Raw genomic sequence first — 24,939 nt, forward strand, 5'->3', positions numbered from 1 at the left:
TTTCCTATTTTTCTTCTCCAATCATCACGGTCTTGTACGCTCTTCATTTCTAAACAGTCTTCAAATATCCTGATTTTCTGGCAACATCCTGTTTTTAGATTCCGATTACATATGTTATACATATTTTCTCTTTTCTTCATTCCAGAATATATACTAGGAAACAAGAATGTTAATAATAAGAGATTGGTTAATAATAAGAGATTGGTTTTGGTGACTCAACCAAGGATTTTCCTTCTCGGTTTTGAATAAAATACCATAAGGTACAAGTTTTCCTATAATTACTCCATAACCCCTTTAATCCTATCAGGTTTACCTAATCTTCCCTTCCTTTGCATTCAGTTCAGTTCAGTTGCTCAGCTGTGTCTGACTTTTTGCGACCCCATGGACTGCAGCACTCCAGGCCTCCCTGTCCATCACCAACTCCTGGAGTTTACTCAAACTCATGTCCATTGAGTCGGTGATGCCATCCAACCATCTCATCCTGTCGTCCCCTTTTCCTCCTGCCCTCAGTCTTCCCCAGCATCAGGGTCTTTTCCAATGAGTCAGCTCTTCGCATGAGGTGGCCAAAGTATTGGAATTTCAGCTTCAACATCAGTCCTTCCAATGAACATTCAGGACTGATGTCCTTTAGAATGGACTGGTTGGATCTCCTTGCAGTCCAAGGGACTCTCAAGAGTCTTCTCCAACACCACAGTTCAAAAGCATCAATTCTTTGGTGCTCAGCTTTCTTTACAGTCCAACTCTCACATCCATACGTGACTACTGGAAAAACCATAGCCTTGACTAGACGAATCTTTGTTGGCAAAGTAACATCTCTGCTTTTTAATATGCTGTCTAGCTTGGTCATAACTTTTCTTCCAAGGAGTAAGAGTCTTGAAATCATAGCTGCAGTCATCATTGGCAGTGATTTTGGAGCCCCCCAAAATAAAATCTGCCACTGTTCCCACTGTTTCTCCATCTATTTGCCATGAAGTGGTGGGACCAGATGCCATGATCTTTGTTTTCTGAATGTTGTGTTTTAACCCAACATATTCACTCTCCTCCTTCACTTTCATCAAGAGGATCTTTAGTTCTTCTTCACTTTCTGCCATAAGGGTGATGTCATCTGCATATCTGAGGTTATTGATATTTCTCCCGGCAATCTTGATTCCAGCTTGTGCTTCATCCAGCCCAATATTTCTCATGATGTACTCTGCATATAAGTTAAATAAGCAGGGTGACAATATACAGCCTTGACATACTCCTTTTCCTATTTGGAACCAGTCTGTTGTTCCATGTCCAGTTCTAACTGTTGCTTCCTGACTTACATACAGATTTCTCAGGAGGCAGGTCAGGTGGTCTGTGTTCCCATTTCTTTCAGAATTTTCCACAGTTTCTTGTGATCCACACAGTCAAAGGCTTTGGCTCCTTTGCATTAACTCCCAGCAAAAGACATGATAAAACAGATTATCCAAATGCCTAGAACTTGACCCCATTTACTCATTCAGTGAATAATGATTCAAACACACACACACACACACACACAAACATCCTGCGAAGCTGGCACCATGCTGGGTGCTGGGGACACACCGGAAAACAAAATAACATCACCACATAAAAGTCCCTCCAGTGGCATGGGAGACAAGGACACACATGGTGTGTGACTGTGAGATGAAGCAACGAGAGTGCTCAGTGTTCTAAAACTGAGACTAGCTGGATGGATGTTCAGGAAGTATCGTCAGTCCCAAGTGACTGATGGGCACATGAGACAAAGAACAGGCACAGAAGTGGTGCTCAGACACACAGCCTCACCTCATCGCCACATTTAGCTTTCCTCCACCTTTGACCGGACACAGCAAGGGAGGCTTGGTAAGCTCTGAAAGTTAATTTTAGATACCAGTTCTTGGGGAAAAGGAGAACCAATAAAACTCAAGAATATAATAAAGAAAATAAAAGAAGTCTGATTTCAGAGGTAGAAAGACCATTTGAAATTAAGCTGTAAATCTGGTCTCAACCTCAAGTTTTAAATTATCTTAGTAAATGTCACCTGAAGTCACACTATACTCATTTATCATTGAGTTTGTGAACAAAACATATTTTAATTCAACTAGTGATTTTGATCTAGCTTTGAACCTTTGGGTTAACCCACAAAAACATAGATGACAGAAAATGCACTGCTATTTAAAATAATTACAGTACAATCGACTTCTAAAAGTGTCCGTTGCTTCTTTAATCCCAACATTCAAGTATCTAAGAGAAAGGAGGACTGAAAAGCAGTAATTAAGCATAAAACCACTTAAGTTAAAAAAATAATTTTTTAAAGCATAAGCAGTTTACTAACTATCTCTAGTTTAAAGATAATACATGCAGGAAAAAGAGGTTTCTCATGTCCTGAACTCAGAGAACAGGCACATTGAGTGCCCAGATATTCACAGTATTGTAAAGTAACCGACATAACTATCGGTCATGCACAATCCTAGATCCTCCCTGAGAACTCTCGACACACAAGACTTCCTATTCTTAAAGAAATTTCTTTTCACACCCACCACATGATTGTCTCATTGCCTGACACATGGCTGTCTTTTCAGCTGTCAGATCCCCCAAGCCCAGTGGGGATCACTTTTCCACGGTCTGAGGGCGAAGGAAGAGACTAGGAAGAGAGAGTGGGATAAATTTCATTTGCCTTTGGAAATTTTAACATGGACCACTGCATTTTATTCAGCTCTTTAAACTGTGGCAGAGGAGGAAACGTTCTGCCAGGCTTGCAAAAACCAAACCCACGCATGCCAGCAATACTCCACCTCAACCAGCAGAGGGAGCAGAGGAACAGAATCCCCGACCCCTAGCAACATGCTGCTTATCTCAGCAGGCAAAATAACCAACCACTCTGTTTCCTCTTGTTGGCCTTAGAAAAAATAGCATACGGAAAAACAGCATTTTTGCAGAAGTCTGTTTACCAGGGCTTCTCATATCAGAACAATATCTAATTTAGTTCTTGATGCTTCTGATGTAAAAAAAAAACATCCAGATACACCCAACTTGGCTGAGATGAGGTAAAACAGGGGAAAAAGCCAGTGCTCCCATCATTCTTAGATCAATTCAAGAGTTTATAACTCTCAGGGAGCTAAGACTCTTACATTTGGTTATAGCTGTTGGCCTTTAATGGACATTCTATTCGTCAGTTAAAAATAAATTTTCTAGATTTTCTTTAACACCCTGGTCCCTAGAACTTAAAAAGAAAGGAAGAAAATGAAAGGAAATCATAGAGCCTTATGAAAAGCACCCCAGTACAAGTATTTGTTTCTCAATCTCCTAATGAAAACAGCACCGCTGGATGACAATTGCCCCTTTGCTGAAGCAAAACACGGCGCTCAGCTTCCACTTCAGCCTAAACCTCTCGGAAAGGAAAGGGGCGGGTGCAGTGGTGAGGGGTGCAGTTCACACAATACAGCCTTTATTTAAGCCCCGATACTCCTGTTAGGGTTATATGGAACCAAAGCAGGAATTTTCCACAAGCTCAGTTTCCCAGGCAAAACTGTTATGAAGAGGTCTGCTTTCTCACAGAAGCTTGGGAGCCCAGGGCGATCTTCAGAAAATATAGTCGTGCCTTTATTCATCTCCTGCTCTCTTTTTCCGTCCCCCTTCCCAGATTACTTGGTCCCCTGACTCCGAGTGGATGACAGTGCCATCTGCCTCACCGTGATGGAGAAAGGGATTCAGGGGAGGGGGGTTCTTTCTGAGGGATGAAATGTCTAACATTAGACAGCGGTGATGGCTCACTGTGAATGAATATACTAAAAACTACTGAGGCCACGTTCTAAGTGGGAGAATTTTATGATGTGAGTTATTTTTCAATAAAGCTGTTTTAAAAACGAATCTCACTCAGTAATGAATTTAGGTAGCAATGTTTTGCCTCTCTTGCTTTTCAGCTAAAACAAGAACTGAGCTAAAGTTGGCAGTCCAGTGGTTAAGACTTTACCTTCCAATGCAGGGGGTGTGGGTTCGATTCCTGGTTGGGGAGCTAAGATGTCACATTCTCCAAAAAAGCCAAGACATAAAACAGAAGGAATATTGTAATAAATTCAGTAAAGACTTTTAAAATAGTGCACACCAAAAAGACCTTTAAAAGATAAATGAGAGTCATAATAATATACTTTGGCTACTGGATTCTATTTCCTTTACATTTTGTTAGGTTCCCATGTGTGTTTTGTGTGTGTGTGTGATTTTCTTTCTAGATTTCCCTTTTAAAGCATTTGGTCTTGTCATTCTCCCAAATCATCCCACCCTCTCCCTCTCCCACAGAGTCCAAAAGGATGCTTGGGGCTGGTGCACTGGGACGACCTAGAGAGACGGTATGGGGAGGGAGGAGGGAGGAGGGTTCAGGGTGGGGAACATGTGTATACCTGTGGCGGATTCATGTTGATATATGGCAAAACCAATACAATATTGTAAAGTTAAAAAAAAAAAAGCATCTGGTCTGACTACAACTTTGTCTTGTTTCTTTACAAGCAAAGATTTGAAAAACTATTACAAAATCAAAGAGAATCCAATGGCATCTTATATTTGTTTCATTTTTAAATCCTATTAACTAATGCCATCAATTATGCATCTATATGCAAAACAAGGTTGGGGATCATTTCCTGATTTATAAACATAAGCTCCTTATATGATGCAATTGCAAAAGATTTTAAGGTCATTTTAGGCAGCATTAAAGAGAGATGCTAAGTCTGAGAAAGGGCATGGCCCTTTCCTAGGTGCTGGTCAGATACACTGAGGCTTGGAGTTCAGCTCTGAGCAACACTGTGGCCTGGAATACTTCCAGAGGAAAGAGAAAGAGCCCAGGGAAAACTCAAGAGAAACCTCTCTTTCCTTGACATAACTGAAATGCCATACAGTGAAAGAACAACTAGACTTTTGAAAATAGGCTTTATTGTGCAAAACTGTAAAGAACCTACCTGCCAGTGCAGGAGACATAAGAGATGCTGGTTCGATCCCTGGGTGGGGAAGATCCCCTGGAGGAGGAAATGGCAACCCACTCCAGTATTCTTGCCTGGAGAATCCCATGGATGGAGGAGCCTGGTAGGCTACAGTCCATAGAGTCACAAACAGTCGGACACAATTGAAGCAACTAGCATGCGTGTGCAAAACTGTGTGTGTTGTACAAACAGTATAACAGGGATAAGTTGGAGGGACACTTGAGAATTCTGCAAGGTTCAGCTCCATCCAGTGGGATTGCGTTGCTTCGTGAACCATTGAGCTCCTATCTGAGGAGTCTGGTTTCATGACCTAAACTCAATATCCATGAGTATGTTGTGGAAAAGGATGTGCTAACCCTAGACCCACCAGATGACTAAGAGCTGGAGGCCTTGCTGCATTATACACAACAATCCTGGGTGAACTTTGGGGGAAATGGCTGTGAGTGTGGTCTACACTTGAGGCTCTGACCTCACCTACGATGCTCTGAAAGGGTTCATGTGGCCTGACAGGGCCAGCCGAAACCAGTTCCCTTTTGCTACTGAGGATGCTGATATCTTCTCATCTTCATAGGTTTCACCCCCACTCGAAGAGGGGATTACACGAGGTGGAGGGCCAATGGGGTTGTTCTCAGAATTCTGCCTTCACAGGGTGACTGGAGGTAAACAGTCCATCGTTACTGTGATGTCTGGAGAGGGCTCAAACTCCCAGAATCTTTGCTGTAGGACTCCAGCCCATGTCAAGTTCAGAGAGGATCCCAGTCCAACGCTAACAAATCTAATTACCATTAATCCTAACTCAGACCATTCCAAGAATTAGTTTTCTTCTTAAGTCATCAATTTTTATTAATTCTTTTTTCCTTTCCTAGCTTGCTTTTTTGGGAGATAATTTAAGTCTTGGGATGCTGAATAAATATAAAGATACATACCTTTGCTCAGATGCTCAGTTGTGTCTAACTCTTTGCGACCCCAAGGACTGTAGCCCGCCAGGCTCCTCTGTCCATGGGATTCTCCAGGCAAGAATCATATTATCCATGCCCTCCTCTGGGATCTTCCCAATATAGGGATTGAACCTGCATCTCTTACATCTCCTGCACTGGCAGATGTGTTCCTTACCACTAGCGCCATCTGGAAAGCCCAAAGATACACATATAGACACACACATGTATATATATGTGTGTGTGTATATATATATATATATATATACACACCTGACATATTTAGAGGATTTATCTCTTGTGTAGAAAAAGAAAGCATATATTGGGCTATGGGGTTTACTTCCAAGTCATTTAATCACCTCAGTGTATCCACGGAAGGGAATCTGATTGCAGAATTAAGTTTAATAAACCATAATTAGCAAAATAAATCATGTAAAAACTGTTGTGTATAGGCAATCTCCCCCTTCCCCCCGCCCTGCTTTCCTCCGTGGGCTAATATTGTTTTTGTTTTCTTGGTCCGTTATTTGCATACTTGGGGCTTCCCTGGCAGCTCAGACAGGAAAGAATCTTTAGTGACTTGAAATCTACATCCCCCACTGTGTGTAGACACCTGTTTTATGTTTTATCCTAGCCACCTAGGAATTTCTCCTGGGAAAGCATAAACCACTTATTGGTCAAAGGCTGTGCTTAAGCTCTATTAGCCAGTTACATTTTTACTCTTTACCGTTGGATGTGTGTGTGGCTCGCACGCCGCGATCACAGTTTAAGTGGTTTACGTGGCTGCTTCTCCACTTACTGAGGGAATACCAGCTGGGGTTTTTCCTCCCTCAGCACTGCTGAGAAGGTGCAGTCTCAGGCGTACACAGACTGCCAAGGGTAGGTGTGAATTTGTTCATAAGCCTGCCTTCCTAGGAGTTTTGCCTCTGGGTCAAGGCAGATTAGCGTTCAGCCAATTTTTGGTAAAACCCCATGCCTGTGAGGCTGAGTGAAGAGCCGACTCATTGGAAAAGAGCCCAATGCTGGGAAAGACCGAAGGCAGGAGGAGAAGCTGGCAACAGATGATGAGATGGTTGGATGGTATCACTGACTCAATGGACGTGAATCTGAGCAAACTCCAGGAGACGGTGAAGGACAGGGAAGCCTGGTGTGCTACAGTCCATTAGGTTGCAAAGAGTCTGATATGGCTGAGTGACTGAACAACTAGGCTTTTGCTCTTTGTTGACTGATCTGCGGATGGTTTGGGGGGTGGTTTTAGGTCTGTCCACGTCCAGCTCTGATTGCTCCTAAGTGCAGCCCAACGTGTGTGCACAGCCCTCTGACTACCATGACCTCAGGAAGGCTCTTCTTGGCTCTCTCCACTGTTTCCCTGTTAAACTTCTGACTGCTCTGCTATTTGGCTTGTTGCTGCTTGTCTCATGGAGCTATGAGTTCCTGCTTAATTGCTTTCTAACAAGACGTCCATTGTTTTTTCCTTTTATTTACTTATTTATTTTGGGTTGCACCATGCAGCTTATGGAATCCTAAGTTTCTCGACCAGGGATTGAACCTGCACCCCCTGAAGTGGAAGCACGGAGTTCTAACCACTGGATCACCAGGTAAGTCCCCGTTGCTTTTGACAATGTCCTCAGGGATGGGGTTTTCCATCCTCTGTTTGCAGTAGAATCAACTCCTTTCAGCAGAGCTGTGGAGTCCCTCATCCCCAAATCGCACCTCTTCCCCTGGTGGAGCCTCCATATCACCACAAAGAGTTTGGGCAGAACACAGTGGCTTGCTTTTCCCAGAGTGACCAGCAGTGGGGGTGACAGAGATAGCCCTCTGGCTCACTGCTCCCATCTGGAACCCTGAGTTTATAAAGTGAGCTGGGGTGAGAGTCATCGGGCACTTGTATTCTTGGTTTGCTATCTCTGGGTGAGCGTTTCTGCCTGTAGGTGGGGGTTAAGTGGAGGAAAGGAGTCCTGGATCTCTTAGTCACACCTGCCTGCAAAATAGTTTTTGTAAAATGGGGAGAAAGCCAGCAGCCTGTCCTTCCCTGGGTTAAAGTATGGCTCCAGACTGGGAGCTGGGGGATGAGGGAGCTCCATCTTCTTGGTTGTATCTGCCTCGATTAGAGCATCTGAACTCTGGGTGTGAAGATGGGGTCACAGTTCAAATGCTACAGACTCCTGCCTTAAAGGAGACTGAATAGATTTTCTCCTTTTCTATTTGCTATATGTCCTAAAGATAATTTTTGTTTGTTTGTTTGTTTCTGGCCATGCCATGAAGCATGTGGGATCTTAGTTCCCTGACCAGGGATCAAACTTGTGTCCCCTGCAGTGGAAACATGGAGTCTTAACTGCTGGGCCATCCAAGAAGTCCCAGGACAATTCTTTTTAAATGTTTAAGTAAAAAAAATAACTGTACACAGTTAGGTGACATCTTTGGGGAAGAGAACCTACATGATCTGGAAAGTGGTGGGAATGTTCTTATCATATGGACAGACAATGAGGATGACTGGCTAAGGGCAGCCAAGTGATTGGTGGCGTAGCCAGACTAGAATCCAGGGTCCTCAACGTCCAATTCTTATTCTTTTCAATTAAAAAAAAATGCTCTTTGAAAAATCTGTTTATTTTCTGTCTACTTATCTACCCACAAGGATTAGATCATTATTAAACTGGAAATTTTCTCTTTCCATATTTTAATTCAGTAACAATGTGGTGAAACCTGGGCTTTTGATACGATTTCCTGTGACATGAGACATCATTTGGATATATAAATATTCTCACTGATGAAATGACTTGACATCTGCACCTGTTCTGTATTTGATACAATGACTGAATTTTAAGTATCTTTTAAATAAAAAAAAAAAAACAGCTATTGAAAATGAAAAGAAATACTTTTTAACAGCAGAAGGGGCTGGCTGAATTAAGAGAATGTGCTGAATTACAGTTCATGTTTAGCTGGAGTATTCTCTTCAATACAATCACTACCCTAAAAATGGATATTTATCTTGACTAAAAACTAATGAAGCTTAATTATCATACTGTTGTTAAGAGACCTTTAAAAGCCATCTCTTCTTTGAAAAACACCCATAAAATTAAGCCTCTAGTTGTTCAGACAATATTAGCAATTTTTAAAAAGAGCAGTGAGCTGCTACTAAATTTATCAGCATGCCCCGTTAATTACAGGTCATCAAACGCATCACTGACTGGTAGAAAAGCTGAAGGTGCAGACTTCATCGCAAAGGAAACAATCAGACAATATAGGTTCCACATGTAACCATGTTGTGACAGAAAGCCAATAGGAAAGGTGAATTTCACCTCCCTCCCGACTTTTCAAAGGCATTGTCCACAGGTGAATCTTGAAGTGAAGCACTGAGAGAGAACTGGGAATTGTAAGACAGGCAGTGTTAGCTGAGCAACGATGGACAGGTAAGAATGAGATCTGTGTTGCAAGCATCTGGGGAGAGCCGAAAATTCCTCCTGCCAAAAGAAGACATTGATAGATGGCAGAGTGATTGGCCACCACTTCCACTCGTTCTTTTTCTGCCAAATATTGGGCTGGCAAAAATATTTTGTGCAGGGTTTTCCTGGACAAACTGGAAAAACGTGAAAGAATTTTTGGACCAACCCAATACAAACTCATCGGTCATGTAGACAAAACTATCACGGTTCCTTCCTTCCTCCTTTTCCTTTGTCTCTCTCCCTCCTTTTCCTACCCTACTCCCTTTATTACTTTTATTCATTCAATAAATACGTATTGAATGATGACAGTAAGCTGGACACTTTGGTAGAAACTGGGAACACAGCGTAAGGAACACTCTCCCCCTTCTCAACACTCACATTCTAACAGTGATGCTTGGAGGAGGTGTGTACAGACAGTTTAACAAGTAAACACAAGGTGATTTCACGTTATGGTGAGTGTCAGGAAAGAAGTTAGCAGCTTGACATGGCTGATGTGTCTAAAGCAGGGCTGGGCGAAGATGGGGTGAGACGGGTGGAGCTGGGAGTGCTCTGGCTGGGCCATTAGGGAGAGCTTTCCTGGAGACACCCATCCTAGACCTGAGTTTGAGAAGGAACTGTCCGTGAGAACATTCTGGGCTGAGGACACAGTAAGAGCAGACATCCTGAAAGGCACCAAAGGAAAAGTGCATAGATTTTATTACAACCAGCTCAGACTGTGGCAGAGAAACATTGATTTGGCAGGAATATATTAAAGTGAGAATCTCAAGTAATATTTAACCTAATATCACCAAGTGACCCTAGGTGACCAGGTGGGCTGAACAATTAGAAATGATGATGTTGCCTTTGAACCTTGGAAGAAACAACTAGAGACACTGACTGAACAGCTTAATGACTGAAGAGGTTTCTGGAAACTCATCAGCACTGCCCTATGAATGTAAAAGTGAAACTCATCCTTTCCCTTCCTCTTAATCTGAGTCAACTTTTCAGAGATTTTGAGCAAAATCCCAACAGAATGCTGGGTACAAGGAAAATTCCTGATGACAATGTGTGAGTTGATTTTGTCCCCAAAAGGAATATAGTCAAAGTAGAATATTACTGGGAATAATGTCTGAATACTGTCTCTAAAAGTAGTCCTGTCTCTGACCAACTATAAAGAGCCTGTGTTAAAGTGTTAGTTTAGTTGCTTAGTTGTATCTGACTCTTTGTGACCCCATGGACTGTAGCCCGCCAGGCTCCTCTGTCCCAGGGATTTCCCAGGCGAGAATACTGGATTGGGTAGTCATTTCCTTCTCCAGGGGATCTTCTTACCCCAGGGATTGAACTGGGATCGCTCACACTGCAGGCAGATTCTTTACTGTCCGAGCCACCAGGGAAGCCAGAGAGGAAGATCTCTGGCATTTTGGGTCCCAGATCCTGAAGCAATGATAGAGGAGGTCCCCTGGCTCACAAGAACCAAAACAGCTTCTGACCCGAGAAAGAACCTGGGTTCTGGCTGACACCATTGCTCACTTTGAAATAACAGTCCTAAATTTTCAGCATCTATTTGCCATAAAATATTTTGCTATCTCGATAATCACTGTTAAAGGGATAAAGATGATTCATTCAATACACTTTATTTTCTGATTAAAGAGGAAGATCTTGGCATGTTCTTTCAAGGATTCAGAGTTTGTAAGAATCATAATATCTTGATATAATTTTTTTCCAGCCTGAGACAGAGAAAGCAACTTTGCCAGATGTTTAGCCGTTGTCAACAGATGTAGAAACTTCAATGTACGGTATGGAAACCATCCACAACCAGCAAGAATGGGCAAGACAAGGCACACGGGAATCGGATCACAGGGCACCAGGCAAGCAACATGTGCTCTAGGTTGGTGGTCAGTGTCACAGCTAAGTCCAGATGATGGCCAGCAAAGGTGAGTGGTAGCTGGGTGAAGCTTGGGGGTCAATATAAAAGGAGCGAGGCAAAGGGTGAGTTATGAGAATTAGCACACAGAAACACACACCTGAAAGTTTATTCATTCACCCAAGAAACATATAAAAAAATCACTTCCTTGTACCTCACATCAGGAGACACACAGAGCAGAGTGTGTGGCAGAGAAGTGAAAAATGTATAAATAAATGATTAATATAAGTCAAAGTCTGTATTTGAAACAGGCATAGGCCATGAGGAAAGTACAGTGAAAGAGCTCCTAGCCCTGCCTGGCAGGGGGTGCGTGGGGCACAGAGGGAGGCCAGAGACGCCTTCGTGAATCGATGCTCAAGCTGAGTCACAACAGATGCAGAGCAACTAATCAGACTGAAAAAAAGAAAAATTCCAGGCATTAGGGACAACAGGCTGGTCTCAAATTGTGTTGCTAAGGATTGCAAAGAACCAAACAATATTAGCCAAAACCCAGGTCCTGTATCTGGCTGTGCAGAAACACGGCTGAAATAATGCAGAGTGAAGGGCAAGGTCTCTAAGGTCCATGGACAGAGCCAGGAAATGCGATCAACCCAAGAAGGCTGAGCCAGCCAGGGACTCAAAAAATGCATAAACCCAGGGTATGAACTCCGATGAAAGGGAAAACTGAGGGACACTGAAGAAACTCGATTCAAGCTGCCAAGTCAATGAGATGAGATTCAGAGTGACTTGTTTCTTGGCTGGAGATTTCCTGCTTGCCGTATCTTGGTCTGGGGCCAACAATCTGCCTCAAAGTCCGTGCACAGAGCTGGGTCCACAGGTGGGTGCTACCCCTTCTGCAGGACCAGGGTGACCGGAACTACGAGGGACCACAGAGATCAAGGGACAGGGCAGCTGCAAAGCTGGAAATGAGGGCACCAGCCGGAGTCAGAGAGACTTGATGAGGGAGGCAGTTTTCTGACCTAGTTCAGGCTTCCTCTCCGGTTTCCCACAGTGGCAGGAATTGATCCCGGCACAGCTGGGCTCCAGCTTCTTGTCGGAAGCTTGCAATTAGAAGCACCTGGCCAAGACAGTGCATGGCAGAGCAGCGGCGCAGCTGAAGTGAACCCTCTCGTGGGTATGGGCGGGGGAGCACATTAAAAAAATAAATAAATAAAACCGACTGCAAAGATGGATGCTGTGGCGCTCTCTGCCATTATTAAACAAACACTTTGTCTCTGAGCTGACCCTGCCCTGCCTTTAAGACTGCACCAGGCATCTCGGCTGTGCACAACCTCATTTGCTTAGAATTACAAAGGCACAACTCTCTGGTAAAATAGTGGGTTGGCCAAAAAAGTGTATCTGGGTTTTTTCCTGTAACACCTTATGGGAAAACTCATATCACCTTTTTAGCCAATCCAAGACAAAGTTCATATTTAAAAGCCCGGGTTTGACCAGACATATTAAATACCATGCACAAATGCATAAAGAGACTGAAATAGCATATTTTTAACCATCTCCATTGTTGCCCAAATATTCATACGTGTAAATATACAGAATATGTATGTGTGTCTATGTATTTTATCTACATATTTATAGTTCTAAGAACAAGTCCTAAAGGAAACCAACCCTGAATATCATTGGAAGGACAGATGCTGAAGCTGAAATTCCAATACTTTGGCCATGTGATGTCAAGAACCAATTCACTGGAAAAGACCCTGATGCTGGGAAACACTGAGGGCAGGAGAAAGGGGCGAAAGAGGGTGAGATAGTTGGATGGCATCACCAACTCAATGCATATGAGCTTGAGCAAGATCCAGGAGATGGTGAGGGACAGGGAAGCCCGGCATGCTGCAGTCTGTGGGGTTGCAAACAGTCAGACAACTTAGCGACTGAACGACGACAATAAAAATGTCTACCTTTTGGAAGTTCTTTTTAAGGAGATACAAGCTGCTTGAAACCATAAAATGGCCTTTTCCCTGATCTGCCACATGTCTCTTGTGCAACCTCACAGTAGCAGCCCTATGACTTTTAACAGTGGTTACATATGGTGCTGAACTTTTTTTTAGTTTTAAGTCACAGAAACCCAAATATACAGGTATCAAAGCCACTTTTCAAAGGCAGCCTCCAAAAAGGATAAAACCTCTACAGATATCTGTCCCAGATTAATGAAACCTCTTCCTCCCGCCTTGAGGGAAAATGGAAACATCCGATAAGAAAGCAAAAGGTGGTCGAATAGTATGTCCAGAGGATGAATTTTCTTCACTTGATTTTTCTATTTATAGCAGTAGCCTCTGGCTGCACTTTAAAGACAAAAATTTGCATAATAACACTTGCATTCCTAGTCATTTGACCTGTAATATCAGCTGAAGTTTCTAGGGACAATTATCTTGTTTCAGGAAAGGATCTAGAAGCCACCATGTGAGTTGAAATATAAAGATGGAAATTTTGGTCATCCACACAGACTACAGCCTCATGTGTGCGAGCTCAGTAGCTTCAGTCATGTCCGACTCTTTGTAGTCCTATGGACTGTAAACCCCATGGCTCCTCTGTCCATGGGATTCTCCAGGCAAGAACACTGGAGTGGGTTGCCATGCCCTTCTCCAGGGGATCTTCCTGACTCAAGGATCGAACTCGCGTTTCCTGCATTGCAGACGGATTCCTTTACCCGCTGAGCCACCTGGGAAGCACCATACCTCCTCAAGGTTATTCAAGAACCATCTTCCTACCTACATCCCCTCTATGCAAAGCAAGATATGATATTGGATAGCTGAGAAAAATACTTGGTTGGACAAAAAGGTTGTTTGGTTAGGGAATATGTTTCTTTAATAAAGTTCTTTGTGAAAATGAAAATTAGGTCTTATTTTTACTTGAAGTGGAACAAACTTTTTGGACAACCCATTAGCTTTGTAGCCAGCAGTACATTTTCAAAAGAATACGCATTTGTCCATCAGGAAAAAAATTATTTAAATTCCTCTTACTAACCTACCAGGATGTTGATGATTGACCCCCTTCTTATCATCATTAGTCAAATCACAGAGTAACGTATCAGGGAAAAGAAGGAGGTGGAAAAGTAGGTAAGAGGGATACCTGGATTCAGAGAAATGAGAGTAGAGGAAGCATTCAGAAGCATTTATTTAGTTGATTAATTGATGAAACAAAAGATTGATGTCAAGCAGCAAACTTGGTATTATACTACTGCTGCTGCTGCTCAGTCACTTCAATTGTGTCCAACTCTTTGTGACCCCATGGACTGCAGCCCACCAGGCTCCTCTGCCCATGGGGATTCTCCAGGCAAGAATATTGGAGTGGGTTGTCATTTCCTTCTCCAGGGGATCTTCCTGACCCAGAGATCAAACCTGTGTCTCCTGCACTGCAGGCAGATTCTTTACTGCTGAACCACTGGGGAAGTCCCATTTTAATACTATGTTTATGTAACTCACTAGTAATTAACATGGTTTTTTAGGGGAAAAAAAGATCTGAAAAGCATTAATTTGAGCACAACTATGAGGGCCACGTGTTTGCTATAAAATAGAAACAGATGCTAAAATATTATTTTGTTGCTAATTTCTCTTCTAACAAAATAGTAAATTAAGACCTCAAAAAATACAACTTAAGAGGAGATTTTAAAGATTCTAATGGCCACCTCATGCAAAGAGTTGACTCACTGGAAAAGACCCTGATGCTGGGAGGGATTAGGGGCAGGAGGAGTAGGGGATGACAGAGGATGAGATGGCTGGATGGCATCACTGACTCGATGGACATGAGTTTGGGTGAACTCCAGGAGTTGGTGATGGACAGGGAGGCCTGGTGTGCTGCAATTCATGGGGTCGCAAAGAGTCAGACACGACTGAGCAACTGAAATGAACTGAATCCCATGTATGCTGTAGTAAGTCTTCATATGTAATTTACTGGCTTACTGCCTTAAATGTCTACTCCTTGTGAAACATGAGAAAATTCATTTGACATGGCTCAAGACTGCGTAAAATAAGTTCAGGCGTCCAGAAAAATCACAGAATAGTTCACAGCAAGATTGAGTTTTTTAGAAAGCATGTTGTGTATGGGATAAACCTTATTTTTAATGGGAATTTGTCTTCTTTGTTAGCTACCTAATATTTTCCCCAAGACCACTAGTGGGGTTCTTGTAAGCATTCTCAGTCACTAGAGGCAATTATGTGTCTCCTGTAAATGCTGATTTCACACATGAGAAAAATGACTATAACTACTTCCCATTTATGTCACTTTCTGTTTTCTAAATGCTTTACAGTCTCATGTTTTTCAAATAAGCGGAGAAGAAAGGCATGGGAACAGAGACAAGGCTGAGTACTTACAAAGAAAAGCAGATCCTTAAAAGATAATATTGCACTGAAAAGCAAGAAAACAGAATGTGACATCAGCAAAAATCCAAGTTAATTCCCCAAAGCTCTGTGGCCATTTACTGAAGTGGAGGGCAAAATATATGCCCGAGGTCAAGCTCAGTTGATGGTGATGCCAGAAACAAATGCAAGATCTGTTGACTTTCAACGTGACATTTCAGGCCATGGAAGAAGATGGTGCGCCAATGACCTACAGAACTGCTAAGTAGTGGTAAAAACTGTAAATAAGTCTTCTGAGTTTTCCAAAAATGCTTGCAAATTTTTCATTTAAAGGTTATACTCGATATTCCAGAATAAATGAAGGCTACATTCGCTTACTCCTTGGAAGAACATTTATGACCAACCTAGATAGCATATTAAAAAAGCAGAGACATTACTTTGCCAACAAAGGTCTGTCTAGTCAAGGCTATGGTTTTTCTAGTGGTCATGTATGGATGTGAAAGTTGGACTGTGAAGAAAGCTGAGTGCCGAAGAATTGATGCTTTTGAACTGTGGTGTTGGAGAAGACTCTTGAGAGTCCCTTGGACTGCAAGGAGGTCCAACCAGTCCATCCCAAAAATCAGTCCTGGGTGTTCATTGGAAGGACTGATGCTGAAGCTGACTCCAATACTTTGGCCATCTCACGCACAGAGTTGACTCATTGGAAAAGACCCTGATGCTGGGAGGGATTGGGGGCAGGAGGAAAAAGGGACGACAGAGGATGAGATGACTGGATGGCCTCACCGACTCAATGGATATGAGTTTGAGTAGACTCTGGGAGTTGGTGATGGACAGGGAGGCCTGGAGTGCTGTGATTCATGGGGTCACAAAGAGTTGGACACGACTGAGCAACTGAACTGAACTGAACATTCAGAATAATTCAAGGGCCTAAGGCATCAGGAGAAGTTTTCTGCCTCGGCAGGGGAAAGGGGATGGAGAGATACTTGCTGTCAAAGACCATTCCATAGCAGAACTGTGCCATCCAAACCTAATTAGCAAAACCAGATAGAAGGGCTGCTGTAATGTGATGGCTAGATCACAGCTCATTGCACACGGTACAAGAAATGAAGATGTGCTTTCGATAAGTTCCATAGAAAGAAAAGCTGACAGTGAAAAGAGGGCATGAAGAAAGGAAGAGCCTTTAGAGCTACTGAATGTATGGGCTGGGCAAGCATGTAGCGGACAAAAAGAGGACTATTTGCAGTAAATAAAATCTCAGCAGCCTGTCGCTTGTGTTAGTCACTCAGTCATGTCTGACCCTTTGTGACCCTATGGACTGTAGCCCATCAAGCTCCTATGTCCATGGAATTCTCCAGGCAAGAATATTGGAGTGGGTTGTCATTTCCTTCTCCTGGGGCTCTTCCCAAGCCAGAGATCAAACCCGGGTGTCCCGCATTGCTGGCAGATTGTTTACTGTCTGAACTACCAGGGAAGTCGCTTGTAAGTGCTATTAAAAATCTCATGAGGCCTCATTGGTTGACTCTTGTTCTTTTCCCTAGTCCTAAAGAAGACAGTAGGAAATACTGGTGCATCCTGGGATGAGAGGTGTCAGGTACCCTGGTCCATCACCCACACACGTCAATCTGTAACCTTACAAATGCACAGGTCTCCTGATTATAAGGATGCTGCAGGCTTCCCTGAGATATGTGGCTCACAGGAAGTGAAGATGGATCAGTGGGAAGGTTTGGATCATTTTAAATCGCCTCTGACCACTCTACTCCCTGCTAACTCTGACACTGGCTTAATGAGGTATGTTAAGACTATGAGATTCAGTCTATGGGAGTTCCAGAATAGGTATGATTCCTTAGGCAAATAATTTCTTTCTGAAATGGTTATTGGAAGAGATGATATAATAATCTATAAGATCATGTTTCAAAGCGACCACCAGGTAAACAATTATTTGCAACAATTAATGATACAACAAGATCAGTACCATCCTGAACTATTTATTACATAACTGAACAGGACATTCCAGGCATTTTAAACAGATGTCTCACATATTTGCTTGGCAAAGCGTAATCACATCATGATTCACATGCCTTTCTATCATGTCTAAACATCCTTCAACATTGGGATTTCAACTATTAGAGTCCATTTGATCTCATTACAAGAACATTAAATGCCTTTCCTCTCTGTTGGTCTTTCATGCTGTTCTTAAAGTTCCATTTCATCTAAAATCCTTTCTCAGTTATGGGGACAATTATTTTTTATTTCCAAAATTTTTTGAATAAGTAAATTCCAGAGGCATCATACATACAAACATACCCGCATCACTGCTCCTGAACAAAGGGACATAAGAACACAGATGACACCTAAAATAATGATTATTCAATGATAAGTGATCAATTAATAAGTGAATACATAACTGGCAACAGCAAAAATGGGTAAAGATCCCAATGATCTTTGAATGTGCCTTAATATCTCTATTTCAACACTTCTAATTGCAGGACATTCATTTATTTGATATTTCTTGATTGAGCACCTACTATATTAGAAACTAGAAAAACAGTGGTGAATAAGACAGATTCTGTCCTTGACTTTAGGAAGTTTATATTCCAGTAGAAAAGACAGGTATGACCCCTGTACACATGCACACACGTGCAAACACACAACACAAATGTGGACAGTGGGCAGACTGCATATTGCACTGAGTGTCACAAATGTCAACAAAACAGGAGCTGATGCAGATAGTAAAGGGTGGTTAGGGAACACTGAGACATTTTAACAAAGACCTCAAGGAGGTCACCTGAAACAGGAAAAAGACCAGGAAGCGTCTGGGCAGAAGGAGTGGCAAGAAGCTGACCTTCAGAAAAACCTATGAGGAAACTGTCCCCCTTGGTTGACGGGGAGGGAGCTAATGGCAGGGATCAGAAGAAAGGGTGATGAGAGAGCAGGGGCCATATGGGGAAGGATTTGCTGAAGAAGGGACTATTTGCATCTGATTCTGGCAAAAATGATAGTCACAAACATATGGGCTACTAATAAATTATGCTTTTAAATGACCATAGATGACATTATTATATTCTTCTCAGAAATACATTATACAACTTTTTGTATCTTAGGGCAACTGGAAACATTCAGATTGTGCTCAGTTTACCAGCTTCAGTGTGTGTGTGTGTGCGCGCGCGCGCCGCTTGTGCATGAGAGAATTACTAACTAGACACTGTGGGAACTGTATGTAGGGTCTTTGTGTTTATACTGTTTACTCTGTCAAAATCATTTTATTCCACATGACAAATGAAAGAAAAAATAATGAGATTTAAGAATAAAACACAGAAAGAGCTGCAATAATTAGGTAGAAGGTGGCAAGTTTTTTTCTCCAAAGGCCAGATGGTGGCATGGGAAAGTCCCAGGAAAGAATGACAAAGAGATCCTGCTGGACTGGACTGGCTAAATATTCTAATATTTTACTAGCCAAACATACAAAGTTATGTCATAGCATAAAAAAAAATCCAGTTTCTATTGACTCTACATCAATGTTAGAGGAATACTTGTCAAACGTCTTATTTTTTTAAATGAGTGTGAACATTTCTGGCATTAAGTACAAAGTTGGCACAGAGGATCCCAATGCTCTGAGCCAGCTCTAAAATCCTATGATTCCAAATTTAAATTATAATACAATTACTAATATATGGCAGAATTTCAAACAGCAGTTGAAATGGTGTTTTATAACTTCTTTTTCCTGGCTTAACATTTGTGCAAATTCTAGAATGCTAATTTCTGAAGCTTGGCATTTTGAACAATAATTGACTATTTCCTAGTCACTTTGCAATTGCCTTCTTTTAATTGCAGATGAATCAGTACAGCATGTAAAATCTGAAAACTAAAACTGATTACTTTAGACAATGCATTTTTTTTCCACTGACATGAGTCAACCATCACTAAGTAATAATTCTACTTTTATACATCAGCTAGTGAATACCCTCAGTCATACCTCCCACTATGGTAAGAACACATTCACTGACCATCTACTAGAACCTGAAATCAACACTGATATAGTCGGTGGGCAATGATCACCAACCTTTATGACGCCCAGGAGTGGTTTCATGGAAGACAGATTTTTCATGGACTGGAGTGGGGAGATGGTTTTGGGATGATTTAAGTGCATTAAATTTACTGTGTACTTTATTTCTAGTATATTACATCAACTCCACCTCAGATCATCAGATATTGATCCCAGAGGTTGGGGATCCTGGTCTAGGGTATAAAAATACTTTTTTTGATTTGCTTTTGTTTTTTTGGTTTTTAAAAATTTATTTTTTAATTGAAGGAAAATTGCTTTACAGAATTTTGTTGGTTTCTGCCAAACATCAACATAAAAATACTTCTTAATTGAGGGAGTGAACACAGACTCTGCATTGTGGTGGCAGCATTCAAATTCCAGCTCTGCCATTGACTAGGTGTGTGACCTTGGGGAATATAATTAACTTTTCTGTGACTTTCGTGCTTATTAGCAAAATGGTGTTAAAAATAATACCTACTTCATAGGGTATGAGGAGAATAAAATAATATAGTCTGTAAAGTGAATGGCATAGAGCCGGCTACCTGGTCAAGTTTCCATAAAAGTTGATAATATTATTTCCACCTCTATTTTCATTCTACCAGGTCTGATAGTGATCGAGCATACAAACATCACATAATTCTAGGGCAAAAATGGCCTTCCTAGAGAGTCTGGCATTATACTAATTTCTGGCAAAAAGTATTCCCTTAAATTTTACTCTAAAGTATTTTGCATTCAAAATGATATAAATACAGGCAGATCTTTTTGTTTTTTTGCTGTGTTTAACTTTAATGCGCTTCCCAGATATTGAGTTTATTTATTTGTTTTACATATTGAAGGTCTGTGCCAACCTGAGTTGAGCAAGTCTACTGGTGGTGTTTTTCCAACAGCATTTGCTCACTTGGGGTCTCTGTGTCACACTGGTAATTCTCACAATATTTCTAACATTTTCATTATTAGTAACATTTGTTAGGTTGATTGGAGGTCAGTGATTTTTGACATTGCTGCTACAACTTGCTGAAAGCTCAAATGACGATTAACCTTTTTTTAGCAATAAAGTATATCTTTATTAAGGTAGGTACTTTTTTAAGACCTAACGCTATTGCATACTTACTAGAGTACAGTACAATGCATGTATCTTTTATGTGTACTGGGATACCAGAAACCTCCTGTGACTCACTTTTTTACACTATTTTCTTTATTGTGGTGGTCTGGAATGAAACCTGTAATACCTGAGGTCTGCCCACAACATAAAATAAAGACCTGTTAAGATAAGTAAAGCAAGTACTTTTATTTGCTTTTATGTAATGCAATACACTTTGTATTATGAGGTACTGCTGCTGCTGCTAAGTCACTTCAGTTGTATGAGGTATTATGAGGGATGCAAATGCATGGGGGAAAAAGAATCAGTCCTGTTATCTAGGAGTTCACTTTTTTTCATGCAATAAAACATATCAATATAAGCAGACATATCAATATATTTGAAAGAAATCACTCTATTCAGAATTAGGACATGATCAGGTTAATTACATTTGCTAGGCTGAATCCTGAAACTTTCTTTTTCACTGTCCTGACAAAAACCAACCCTGTTCTCCTGGCTCTTTGCCTCCTCTGACCAATACTCGCCTTGTGACTAAGGAGTCCGTCTTCTTGAAGCCTCGAGGCCTTCCCCTTAGGCTCACTGGGATTGCATCACCCAGTTGTAGCAAGAATTTTGCTAAGTCAGTTTAGTCAGAATACCCCACCTTCCGTAACTGATCGCCTTGTGATCTGATCAAATTCTTCACCTTTGATATCTGGTCACCCTGGTCTGCCTTTATCAAGAATCCTATCAGGCCTGTTTAACCAGAATCTTCCCTTGCTCCTGATGTTTCCTCTTAGTAATTTCCATCCACTGACTCCCATCTGCTTCTTACTTATAAGTCCTTTGTTTTTGTTAAGTGGAAGTCCCTCAGTCGTGTCTGACTCTTTGCGACCCCATGGACTGTGAATTCTCCAGGACAGAATACTAGAGTGGGTAGCCTTTCCCTTCTCCAGAGGATCTTTCTAGCCCAGGGATCAAACCCAGGTCTCCCACATGGCAGGTGCACTATTTACCAGCTGAGCCACAACAGAAACCCATACTTGTCCATAATTTATATAAGTTCCTACTTGTCCATAATTTATTTGGAATTGAAACCAATTCGTTACTGAGGTCTGTCTGGCCCTACTGCAATAGTCCTGAATAAAATCCACTTTTAATTGCTTTAACCACTGTCTAGCTAATTTTAACTTCCCAGCTAATTTCTTCTTCTGACCCCTACAAGAGGGCCTTCCCTTGGAGTTCAATCTATAATTATCTTTTTTTCGTTAACTGTCTCCCTGGGTTGGGAGGTTAGGGGGCACGGTTCCTCTTATTGTTAAAATCCTACTGGGACTCAGGTCTTCAGTCTACTTGCCTGAGGCACCTTCCTTCATATGATAACCAAGCAAAATTTCTCAAACCTAGAAAAAGGTTCAAGTGAAAAATAATGACAATAAAATGATTGGGAAAGAAGCAGTAATTTACAGGTCAAGGAAGATACATTACTCAAACTTTTTAATACTAATGCACACATTATTTTGCCAGTAACTTCTCTTAAATAAAAACAGAACAAAATATATGAAACCATCCATGTATCCCTCATGAAATATTTTCTTGTATGTAACATTTAGAGTTTCTTCATCTTCCTAGGAGATTAAAATACATGCCCAATTAAGCCCCACTATAAGTTTCCATTCGAAACTTTTGAGTTTCTTATTACTTAAGACCCAGGAAGTCTTTGATTAGGAAAGCTGCCTCACCAGGGAAGTGATTATTTTTTCCTGGGGGACATAATTAAAGAGGGCAATACTGCTGAGAGCTGTGTGTGCCAAAGGCCATACGCAGTAACTTTCAACAAATCCAATGCCTTCATGGAGAGGAGAGAATCTCTCAGCTGTTCTATAGTGGATGTTCCCTGCATGTGTTACACAGAACACCAACAATACACCACCAGTAACAAAATGCAAAAACATAAACCCCGTACATGGGGATGGAACAGTGTGGCCAGAAACCCAAACACGTGAGAAAACACGAGTATAATGTCTCATCACCACACTCTGACTGTAATCACCCGACCAGCTGGGCATTAGATGGGTAATATAGAACTTCATTTGACAAATTCATTTAAATTTTCCAAAAGTGGTGGCAAGAAGTGATTTCACAGACGACTCCCAGGTTTCCAGCTTAAGCAAGAGGGTGTGTAGGTCATGGTGACATAGATGGGGACAGAGAGCCGCAGAGATGGCTGATGGACGAACAGACGGAAGGGGGCATTTATGGGTTGAGTACTGAAAATAATGAGTTTGACGTGACCATGAAACATCAGTGGAATGTCCTCCTGTTTCGCACACAGGAACCTAAACATGACCAATAATTCAGGGATGGGCTATTAACGAGAACGAATTTACAGTAATAATTCAATCTATGTCATTCTTGCTTTGCTTCTGCTATTTAAACATTTAGCAACTACTTAAATCTAATCTACTTTAATTTATGGTAGTGGTTTCCCAGGTCATGCCATTGGTAAAGACTCTGCCTGCCAATGCAGGAGATACATGAGACATAGCTTCCATCCCCGGATGAGGAAGATCCCCTGAATGGCAATCCACTCCAGTATTCTTGCCTGGGAAATCCCATGGACAGAAGAGCCTGGCAGCCTACCGTCCATGGGGTCGCAAAGAGTTGGGCATGACTGAGTGCACATCTCCCCCCAGCGCAATGTGCCTATGTATTTGTATGCAGGCACGTGTGTATGCAACTAATTTATGGTGTGAATTTTCTCCTAAATCTAGTGTCACTATCACTGAAGAAGAACTGGTATTCTCTAACTGTTGATTTTAAAAGTCCATTTATGACCATTAAATGAAGTTTCTTAGTGTGTGTTCATATCTTCTGTGTCTTTGGTGAGATTTTTATGAGTTTCCTCTAACAAGAAGAAAAATAGTTTGAAATCTATTTCCATGATGGTGGATTTGTCAATTTCTCCCTGAAGTTGTATAAAATGTTCTCATAGGTTAGAGTCAGGGTTAAGTGAGGTCTCAGATAAAGTGCCCAAAACAATGCCTGGAAGGGAAATATGCCACTTTGGCATAAAGATTATTGAGTCAAAGGCACTGGAAAAACAGTAGGCACGAGGAGAACATTGTGTTCTGAGGTCCCTTCACTTGCTAAAAGCAGAAGATAAAACTCCCCTGTGGAAGATGCCATCCCTGTACAGGGGGAAACGATCATTATTACCAGAGACAGGGCATGGAGGATGAGAGAATTCTATACAAAGAGACCTCGTTAAAATAACTCTTATCTTCCTTTAGGCCCCCTGTATATTTTAGTTACGTTTCCACAATTCTATCTCTTTGTTCAACATAGTATATAAACACTTAGATTCTGCTACTTGTTTTCATCTTTATTTTCTTATGAAGACATTTAAGTCACATAAAACTTATACTGAATTCATTTGTGCAATTTTCTGTTCACTTACCTTACATCAACTTAATTCTCAGGCCAAGTCAAAGACCCTAAAAGGGTAGATATAAAATTATGTCCCCCCCCTGTACAGGTAAAAATCTACGTATTTGACATATGTTTGCTATTGTATTTTTAATCATAAATAAATACAAAGACCTCAAACATTTGACATGCCAGAGAGAAATAAATTGTGTATCATTGCAGCTATTTTATCAAATTTGTACTTTACATGATTTATAATTCCCAGATCATATTGGAATGGCAAGAAAAATCCCTGCATTCATGATGGTTGTTTTAAGTGGGATCATCTTTGCCCTAAATTTAGCTTTAAGTAAATATTTTAGATGAAAATTTCTAGCACATTATGAGATTACAACAGGAATGAAAAAAACTTTGCCAATATGCATTTTGTTTTTTTCCCTATAATTCATATCAAGCTGCATCTTTTTGTTGCTCAGTCGCTCAGTTGTGTCTGACTCTTTGCAACCCCATGGACTATAGCCTGCCAGGCTTCCCTGTCCACCATCTCTGGGAGTTTGCTCAGACTTAGGTTCATTGAGTCGTGATGCCATCCAACCATCTCATCCTCTGTCGCCCCCTTCTCCTCCTGCCTTCAATCTTTCCCAGCATCCGGGTCTTTTCCAATGATGCAACTCTTCACATTAGGTGGCCAAAGTATTGGAGCTTCAGCATCAGTCTTTCCAATGAATATTCAGGGTTGATTTCCTTTAGGATGGACTGGTTTGATGTCCTTGCTGTCCCAGGGACTTTCAAGAGTCTTCTCCAGCACCACAATTCAAAAGCATCAATTCTTCTGCACTCAGCCTTCTTTAGAGTCCAACCCTTT

At 41.5% G+C, this 24,939-nt stretch overlaps 1 protein-coding gene across 6 annotated transcripts in view; it reads right to left on the reverse strand.

Annotated features, from left to right (window-relative positions):
- Positions 1 to 24,939, reverse strand: part of DLGAP1 (DLG associated protein 1) — a 782,615-nt gene that overhangs the window by 485,711 nt on the left and 271,965 nt on the right. The window lies entirely within an intron of this gene.

Source organism: Bos taurus, chromosome 24, assembly GCF_002263795.3.
Source record: "Bos taurus isolate L1 Dominette 01449 registration number 42190680 breed Hereford chromosome 24, ARS-UCD2.0, whole genome shotgun sequence".
NCBI classification, from domain to species: Eukaryota; Metazoa; Chordata; class Mammalia; order Artiodactyla; family Bovidae; genus Bos; species Bos taurus.